A 10618-nucleotide genomic window follows, 5' to 3' on the forward strand; every position below is an offset into this window, starting at 1 on the left:
GCCAAGTGCATGTGTGGGGGTTATTAGTACAGGAAACTGGAGCAGGAAACAGAGATGAACAAGGTTATTTAGGGTAAACAGCAGGAAGAACCTACTGAACAACTCACCAAATGGCAGTGAATTCATTCCAGCACATCAGCTGTAATGCAGGCACTAGAATTCTACCCGGAGAGTAAGAATACAGCAAGTTGTACAGGGAAAGAAACAACATTTCCCACTAAATAGTCCATGGTGTGCCCACAGGTGAAATATTGTAATTCTGGTTTCCTCATCTTATATAATGTAGAATGGCAAATGAAAAGTAACAATCACAATCAAGGGTATGGAACAGCTTCCACACAATGAATAACATTAGAGTCTAGGAGTCCTCAGCCTGGAAACCGAGTAATTACAAGGGACACATGGTTAAGATCTCAAAAATCATGGCTATTATGGAAAAGGTGAACAGCAAACAATCACTCCATGTAGCTACCAATACAAGAGCTAGGACCAACAGCTGAAACTTGCAAGAGACAGATGTAAAGGAGAACAAAAGGGTATATGTCCTCACACTGTGTTTGAGCTGGAGAGTTCCTTACCATAGGACAGAAGTGAACCTAAGGGTTTGCTCTGAACACTCACTCAGGTCTGAGGAAATCCACTTTCAAGTCTTCTCTCTAACCCATCAGATTCTAAACCTGGGGCATCTGTGTCCCAGGCAAATGCTTTCACTTCCTATGTTTTCCTGTTGCAGCTTCACTAGCAGCAGCTGCAGTAAGTGTTCTACATCTGTCCCACAGCAAATCCCAACACCAACACAATTTTCACTAGTTGTACTGTTTAACCTTCAAAACAACCATGACTACATTTGGGATGGCAGTTTAGGAACGGCTGCTCCACAGCACTCTGGAAGTGAAAATGATATACACTGAGAAGAGAAGAAATTCCACATTTTCATATCAATTCTGATCTACTTTAAATATTTAGATTATGGGATAAAAGAATTTGCAACTCCTAGAAGAGCATCATTGTAAACATATTACTTTTTAAAAATCCACACTATTTCCTTGTTAATTTATTATTTACGATAACAAAGACTAAAAGGGAAGCCTCAAAGTGTGCCTCAACCTCTGAATACCTCCTGTCCGGTGGTCACTGCACTGCTGAAGATCAAACTTTTTTCCTTCTCCCTGCTGGATTCCATCAAATTGAACCATGACCTCCCATTTGCCAAGAAAAAAAAAAAAATCCTAAACACTAACCACTGGTGTTTGATTTCATTGATAAATGAGTTTTCTGTTAGGCAAACGGATCCCTGAATCTCTTCTACCACGTTAGAGATAAAAAGTGTTGACCCAAGTTTTGTACATCCCAATACAATGAATCTCAGTGTTAATGAGATGAGGAAATTCTGTGCATGTTCTGGATTATTGCAGTTCCAGTTCAGTAGCTTCACATAAGTTCTCAAACAACCAACTTCATTGTGTGGCTCCATTCATAAAACTCTGCTGGACTTCATAGTGGTCAATGCTTTGGTGCCTGATGATAAGATATAGGTTAAGAGAACTCTGGTCAGATCTGTGGGAGCTGTTTCTATAGTTGACAAAAAGGAAATGCAATACCAAAAAAAGTCCTTTCAGATACTTCTGTCCCTGCCCCACCTACAGATAATAGGATCCTGTGAGGATTGACAACAGTTAGTTTAATAGGAAGCAGGAGAAACAATTGCTATTGCTCCACCTCCTAAACTACTGCATTACAATGTGATTCTCAGTATCTGGACTACTTCATGGATGTATTATTTATTGCAGTTGTGATTGAAGTAAAGCATTCTCCAAAACATTACCAGAGGGTGAGAAGAGACAGGCTGTTCTTTTTTCCCCTCAGAGTAAGGATATCCTCAGAATAACTGAATACCCTTAATCAATGTGTAAACCAGCCATTCACAGAAATTCATTGCAAGGCTCCATTTCTTATTCTCCTCTTTTTGGGCACAAGCCCTGACAGGGAAGATCAATATATTGCAAGCAAATTGTAAAGCAAGGGCTTTAAAGGTAAGAAGATGCAATTCCTCTGGTCTCATTGAAAGACACACACAAGTTGAGGAAAGAAAAAGGTACACAAACAGCTAGGGAGTGAGCATAATCAGCTTCCTCTTGAAAAGATGACAGGTACATGCTCACAGGATGCTATATAGCCTCTGTTGCTGGAGAAGGCCTTTCCCCATAATCCCACTGGAGTCTGCCTGGAAGCAGGTCTCAGTCCTGGTTTATGGAACCAGGAGTCTGCCACAGCACTCTAGGCAGCAAGACTGCAATGAATTTAAATAGATTGGATTTTACTCTAAGCTTTTTCTTTTTTCCTGCAGGCTATGTACAAGCCTTTATCTGAGTTCCCACCACACCTCTGCCTGGGAATGGTTAGCTTCCCCTCAGGGTCATTTGATATGGAGTCCCTGCTTTATATATACAAACACCCACGCCTTCATTATACTTCTTTATTTTCCTCCTAGGCTTGTAGTTCATTCTGTCCTAGTGATAAGGACAAAGCATAAGGTGCTTCAGTATGACTACACAATTAGAGCAAGAGCACTGTAAAATCTAGTCATTAGCAGAGGTGTTAGACAAGGAAGTCACCCCGTGGAAGCACTCTAACTCATCCCTGCCCATCAACATTCTTTCGGGCCATAGCACCTTGTTAAACAGAGACACTATAGCCCAGTTGGGGAAGTCTTTACTAGACTCAGGTGATGAGTTGCCCCCAACTAACCCTATCCTATTTTTTTTCCAAGCCTGTTGGCTAAAATGCTAAGTCTTTTACTCAACTTGGTAAAAAAAATTCAAGACAATGACAGACAGAATGGTCACACATTCCCAGAGGAAGACCAGCAGCTGTTAGATTTCCATCCTTGGTAAATCAGGTCAGATGAGCAAAAGTCAAGAACGCTGCTTTCAATACTGATGAAGTTTTCCTTGCAAACTTCAGAATGCTATTAGTTTTAAACACAGAACAGAATCTGTGGTAAGATAGTCCATGAAAAGCGTGTCTTCAAGTGACAGATAAACAACTGCTTTCATGTAAGCCAAAGAGAACATTAAGCGTAGTACAAGCTAGATGCTGTATTTGTCACCTCCAAGGACTCAAATAGAGACAACATGAGTTGTGGTCACAGAGGAAATTTTCTTCTTGAGAATTTGGGCAGTTCTACTCAGAGAGATGGTTTTATAGGGCATAGAAAGAGAAAAGGTGAATCAACAAGCAAGGAGAGGTGTCTCATTTAGTCTGTCAAAGTTCAGCTGCTGGGACACAGCAATAGAAGGAAAGGTCATCACATGTATGACAGTTATGCAGAGCTTCAAGACTTTAAATAGAAAAGAGTTTATGTAACCCTAGTGCCCAAGTGTTTCCTCATGACAGTCTTTCACAGCCAAACCATCATGGTGCAAGTTCGGGTGTTACCTGTTACATTTCAGAGGTTCCTTATTCACCTTGCAACGGTATCAACACGCAAAGTAGAAGGTGTAGTAGTAAGTCATTGATGGAATTTTGATGTTTTATGAGATGTAATTGCCAGATTTTTTGTCATGCAATGGTTTATACTGTAGCAGTAGTAAAACTGTGAGAAATTTGCATTCGACCAACCATAACAACAACTGGAAATTTCTGTTGATTTTCCAGTGTACCACTTAAAAGGCTGGATTTTACAAGATTGAAACGTACCCAACAAAAATAAGGTGATAGCACTAATTCATTCATTTCATCTAACCATGTAATAATTCATTGGATTTTACAAGGAATTCTGCTTTTTCACAGTTAAAAATCAAGTTTTCTCTCCTAGTGTAACAGATGCCAAAAGAAAAATATTGTCCTCTGTTCAGATGAGAAGTGCATCTCCATGGATGAAGTGTTCAAAAGTTATCTTCAGGAGGTACCTTCAGGATTTTCATTAGGAAGTACCTTATCACTGTAATAACATGAGATTAAATAATTGAGAAATTCACCCCAGAAGCAAAGCAAACCAGAGAGTTTACATATCCACTTGAACCGAAATGATTTATTTCACAAGCTTCAGTCACTATTAAAGACTTATGCTGACCAGCGGGTTCAGTGTCAGAGAGCTATTTACATACTCACTGCTCCAGTAAAATCATGAATGCACATCTGATGTCTAATACCCTCTCAGAGCATGGTGGCTTTGTCATGCCCAGTATGTGCAAACATTGCTATCTTAGCTGCAAACTGAGCTACTCCTTTCCTAGTTTTTGTAGACAATATTGCATCCATATCTCTGAAGACATCGCTTGAGAAAGACCAAACGTATGAAAAGATTTACCAAAGCTGATATCTCCATTTGGAAGGCACCGAAAGTAACAGGAGAGTTGCTCTGAGCAGCTGGCCAGAGGTTTCCCACATACAGCATAATCCTTAGGTTGCCTAAAATTATTATCACTGGCTTGGTGTCACACAGGACAGTTTGCTCACTCTGTGAGGGCAGGTCTGTAAGATCTAGGACTGGGAAGGTGATACACCACCAGAACTTCAGCCTTTCCAAATCCTCTTGTGGAAGCCACTAATTTCAGCACCAGTCCTTGAATCTATTTTCGGACACGAATATGTTCAACATAAATTGGACTCAGTATAGCTGAGCATTCAATCCTGATGATGATATGGTATGACAGAGATTCAGGAAAATGATTCCTGAAGCAATGAATGAACAAATCACTATAGGCAAGACAACTGAACAGCATTTTCCTGGTGAAAAAAACAATCTAAACCTCTTCATGAGTATCTTCAGCTCTCCAGTAAATTCTCAAACCTAAAAAGTTCTCTATGGTTGAAACATACATCCATTTCACCGGAGGTAAAAGAGGTGTGACAGGCTTAAGCATGGAAATGTAACAACTCAGACAATTATAGCACTCTATTTCTGAACATTAGTTCCTTCTCCAGAATGGTTGAGGTCATCACTCAGAGTAGGCTAAGTCATTTTATCCATTTCAAAAGCTGCTGCAGTCTGGAGCAAGGTGAGTAGGAAGGAGAGGGAAACGGGGACAGTGTCAGTTTATCAATTTCATGGCTCATCAAGAAATCAAAGCTTAGTCATAAGAAGCTTTGCATTCATAAGAAAAAGCTCTGCCTTTATACAGAACTAATTGGTAACTAGTGACTTAAATCATGAAAAAAAGTTTGGCAAACTCAAGAATTGTCTTTACAGTATTCTTTGCATACCTTACATTTGTTGAATGGTTTCCAAAATTAAAAGCTTTCCCATGGGAAGGCAAAGAAACAATAGCAATTTCTTCTGAATGAAGCTCTCCTAAAGCCAAAGTGTAAACATACAGTCTGTGACCTGAATGTTCGCTTTTAACTGTACAAGTGGCTGGTTACGTAACTAATCACAATGTCTTCAAAAGCAATTCCTAAGGGAAGACTAGAAAGAAAAAAAAAACCAAAATCACAAACAAAAAAAAGAATAAAAGGAAAGAAAAAAAAAAGAAAACAGAAGAAAAAGGGCAGCCCTGCAAAGAGAGGTGGTGACTGATAAAAAAATTATAACTGTACAAATTTGTGTGCATATACATCCAAGTTTAATTCTATTTAAAGATTTATTGCTCTTCTGCACAGGACTGTGTGATCCACAGAAAACTGGTATTTTACCTGAGACTGTCACAGGTTACAGAGATGGCCCTGTAGGTGACACAGATTCTGTTCTAACAGGGAACATGTGCTGATGGCACAGCAGCCATGGAACTGCATGTCCCAGGCAAACTTCTCAACATCAACGAGGAGATAGTTTGAGTTTCAAGACTAATTTTGAAAAGTGGATATCTTTGCAGAATTTAAATGCTGTCTTAAAAATTAGAGGGGTGAAGAAAATCTGTTTCTTTACAGGGAAGACAGGAAAAAACTTGACATTTAGAGAGGGGCCTTTCAGGTCAGGGACATGACATGTACTCACATTTTGTATGTGCCTTCCCCAGCCGTGCAACACATGGCATTAACCTAAATACAGACTTTCTTTCTTATTGATTTTTCAAGACAATTAAGAGCAGCTTTAGACCTTATAGACTCCAGAATTCTTTTTTAGGCACCTGTATTACAGAAAGAAAGGAATTGAATCACTTCATGTCTAGTCTAAGTGCACATTTATAGGACAGTTGAACCAAACTGTCCATCTCTGTACAAAAAGCGTTTCTGGTCTCAGTTTTGGGATAGCACCCTTCCTCCTCGAGCCTTCCCTGACCCCTGCTGGCAGGGCTGGTCCCTCCATTCTGCCTGCAGAAGGAAACAAGGGGAAAATACACTTGATGGTTTGAGGGGTGCCAAGAGGAAGGCATAGGAATTTGAAAACCAGGCATAAAAGGTTTTGAAAGTAGAAAAGACTTCTCTGGAGACTCTGGCAGACTGAAGGTATACAGGAGAGAATCCAGGAAACTACATCGAAATCAAGGTCTTCTTTTAAACCCTTTAGATCCTCCTGATCAGAGATCCATCAGAGGTGTATTTCCTATCTGCTAAAACAGATAAATTCAGCTACCAGGCAGAGCTCAAGGAATTGTACCCTGCTGCAGAGGAGCTGCTGAGACATGCAGTGTTAGAAGCATGGCTACTACCTGATCATTCCCAAGAGTAGGTGAGAACAGAAGATGGAGCACAATCTGGAGATGGAGAAAAGTTCCTGGAGCTTGGCTCACATTGATCCAGTACCCACTCCCAGACCCAAGTGGTGATGGTGGTGATAGGAGAGCTTGCTGCAAGAGGAGGCCAGTGAGAAACCTGGAGGACCTTAACTCCTTCTGGCTTAAAACACAGTGATTGCTTTTGATCAGGGAATATAGTTTAAGGAATTCTGCAGAAAGTACACCCAATACATTGGTCTAACGATCCCTCTGTTTCACAGCATGCTGTGAAAGGAGGTCAGCATCAGACTAGATCCACTCACTTCTGAACACATCAACAGGTCAACTCTGCTAAGCCCATGGAGAAGACATGCAGCTTTGGAGACAGCACCTCCTGAAGGTAGTTGTACAAAAGCAGTCCAGTAATTTCATACTACAACAGCAAAACCAAGCCTCAAAACAGATGTTATCTATAATCCTGACAGCAAGCTGAAATTAATAGTCAAGAAAGTTGATTTTCGTATTTAGACAAATTTCAAGGAGCTATGGAGAAAGTTCAACTAGAGTTAGACAAATTTTTCATTAGCATTAAAAGTCAATACATTTTCCACTAGGCATTAGAAAATATCATGGATTTGATCATTACAGGCCCAAAACATCAAGCTGAATAATAAAGACTCCAGCTCTAAATGAAATAAATCTCTCTCTATTTATTAAAATTAAGTCTGTGTTTTTGTATCAGGCAGTTATTTACTAATGAGTAATTGCATTTAAAATCCTAACTAATGCATTTGCCTCACCAAATCTACTTCAGTTTATTTCAGCAACTAGCAGATCATGTCATACTTAGCTGGAAAATACACAGCTCTGAAAAAATATAAGGAGAAACCTGGAGATATACAGTATAATTATGGAGAGAGCCTTGCCAGTACCTCCAACTTTACATGCCAATATCAATATTCTTAATAAACTGCATTTTCCCCATATGCTTCCACATGTAGCCAAAAAGAATTTTTTAGAACCAGTATATGTCCCAAAAATCAGTCTCCTAGACTCATCCCCTCTCCCCATCCCCAGCCCAAGCACATCTCTCTTATATGTGTAAGTAAATCTCTAAACTCTGGGTTAACTAGCAGACATTCCAGAATTTCTGACATCATCCTGACTTTTGTATCAACTATATTCCCTGCTAGAAACAAAATTTAAAACCATTTGGGAAATACATTTGTTGTCAAGACAACTTTCAGTATCGAATGCCCAAACTGCAAAAGGTCAGATTTTTCTGAAGTTCTTTTCCAAGTGATGGAAGGGTTTGCTTGCAGCATCTCCAGATGCATCTCTTTGCAAAACACTGTAATGCGTTGTGTTACCCATTTTTATTGCATCTAAAAGGCTGTTCTCAGTCATGTTCTCTTCTGATGCTGACACAGATTTTGCATCTCTGCTAGGATATAAGCTTTTTGCCCTGCTGAGTACCACACTCTGAACCACAAGCAAATCAGCAACAGAATCTCAACAGTGTAAACCAAGTAAGGTGAACTACTCACCAGTGGAGAAGGCCTTTAGCAAAAGCCTGGGAAAATTCCTCATGTTTTAATGGGCCTTGAATTTCACCAGGTTTTGTTTCTTAGTTCCTCTGAATTAAACAAGCCACTTAGTTCCAGAGGTAATCAAGAGTTTTGAATATTTAACTGCAAAGATCTGCTTTCACAGTTGTAACAGCGTTGTGTATGTGGCCATGCATGTTTTACCTTTTGGAGCCTACCCACAAGAATGAAGGTGGTAGGCATACTGAAAATGAAAACAAGGAACTATAAAATGACACCATCTGTACTCCAGCTCTGTATCCCTCTTCTTTTCTCAGAGTAACTTACTGCGTGTTCTTAGCCACCGGCCCATATTATCGGCATCCTCTGAGCTGATTTTTTGATACAATTAAAAGTGTCCAATTCATCTTTCCTCTCCAGCCTCTGAACTTACTGATGCAAGATAAAGTTTATCAGAAACCATGTTGACCTTCCTCTCTTTTGAACTCAGAAACATTTATTAACTTGCAAGTTATGTAGCAGTGGAACAACTTAAATAACACCCTTTTTGGTGCTTTTTCCACCGACTGGCTGTTTCAGCACTTGTAACTCCTTAAAAGTGAGCTCAGCTAAAGCTGAGAGAATTAAAAGAGCTGTAATTTGTCTTATTTCCCCTCTCTTTTTTTGAGCTCATGGAAATGAAGAATCTTACTTGAATAGTACGAAAAAAGGGAGATTCATTTCTTCCAAGCTCATCTTAGTTGAAGTTGTCAGCTGCTCCCTGATAAATTGCCGTTAGCCTCTAGTCAGATCAAAGTGACAAACTGAAGTAGGGCTTAGCCACATGTCAGGAAGAAAGCAGGTTGTTGGGGCCATTCACTATAAGCAGAACTTTAAGGAAACCCTAGGGTTCACAAGAGAAAAGTACTCCAGTAATGCCACAGAGTATAAAATTACAGCCTGAATGCACAAACAACAAAGTCTTGTGTGGATAAATGAATGAAGTTCATATATGGGCTTCATTTTATAAATTGTATTATATTGACATCATTGTGGAGAAGAAAGCATCCATCCATAAAATCAGCATCTAGAGCTGTGCAGTCACACAGTGTTCCACTAGTTCAGATTCCAAGACACAAGAGTTGAGAGGACCCAAGCACAAGCAGCTGTAGCTGTCGTTTTAAAATGCTTCAGAAGCTTTACAGGGAAGTCGGCAATTCATAGGTATTACCCTCAAGGTCACTGTAAACTGTGTAAACCATTTCTCACAGTGTCCACTACTCCAAGTTTATTTTTTAAAGAATTCTCTTTTCTTTTGCAGTTCAGCCATTGTTACCCTTTTGAGTTTCAGTCCTGTCTGGTTAGCGTTCAAGAGACAATTTACTGCCAAGAAAAAAAGGCCAGAATGAATAATGCTACTAGTGTTATTTATGTATGGATGGTACATTTCATAAATGTTTCCACCAAAATGATTTGAAAACGTTGTTTTGATGGTCCTGTTTCTCTAATGAGCAGTGTCTTGTGTTCCCAGCTAAAACACAAAACAGTGCAACATGTACAGAAGCTTTTATAGTGCCGGCACCACAGCTAATAGGAATTAGTACAAACACATCCTTTTTTTCTGGATTACATTTTTAGAGCTCAATGGCCCTTATTATATCTCAAAGCAAGATGAAGCTTCTCATGATTAAGCGTGTGCATGATATGACAGCAAAATCAAAAAGAGGTCAGTTAGTTACATCCAGTAGGTTCACCCCATCACTTTAGTTACAGTTTTCCCTTTTTAAGAGTGGGTCACGAGAATGGGGTGATGATAAAGGTAAAAGAGGGCAAATACTCTCACCACAAAGAGATATTAGACCTTTTAAACCACTGCAAAGATTCTTGCAGAATACATGTCAAGCCAGTCTCATCAGTGTCCTGTTCTTCCCAGCTACGAGTTTCAGAAGCAGCTCTTCCACTAAAGCCTTAACTTTACCTATGACTATAGCAGAGTACATTAGATGAGTAACACGTGGTAGGTTTGGCCTAGGTGATCAGTCAAGTCTTTTCCATTACTGACTTTGGGAGTTTTCACGTCTCTCTTCAAAACCATCATTTTACTTTACAGTGATTTTAAAAATACTTTCTAAAAAAAAGTTACCTATAAATCCTAAATAGTGTACTAGGCACTGAGAAAAAAAGAACTGACATAAGCATAGAAAAAGATTGATTCTAGACATTGCTTGCTGTTACAGCTCTCAACATCTTCAGAGTACTGAGGTTTCCATTCTGTTTTGCTCTGCACAAAAAAAAAAGGTCTTTACCATGAAGAATTTTCCATCTGCAACCAAAACCACACTCCCTGGTGAATTTTTTGTTTACCAGATATACTTTTATATTCCTATACTTTTCATAACCAAGTTTAGTTTTAAAACAGAGCACACATAGAACACAACTCCAGAATCCTTCCTCCTCTTAGAAATACCTAAGAAGTATGTTTCCTTGACTCAA

This window comes from Colius striatus, chromosome 7 (assembly GCF_028858725.1).
Source record: "Colius striatus isolate bColStr4 chromosome 7, bColStr4.1.hap1, whole genome shotgun sequence".
NCBI lineage: Eukaryota > Metazoa > Chordata > Aves > Coliiformes > Coliidae > Colius > Colius striatus.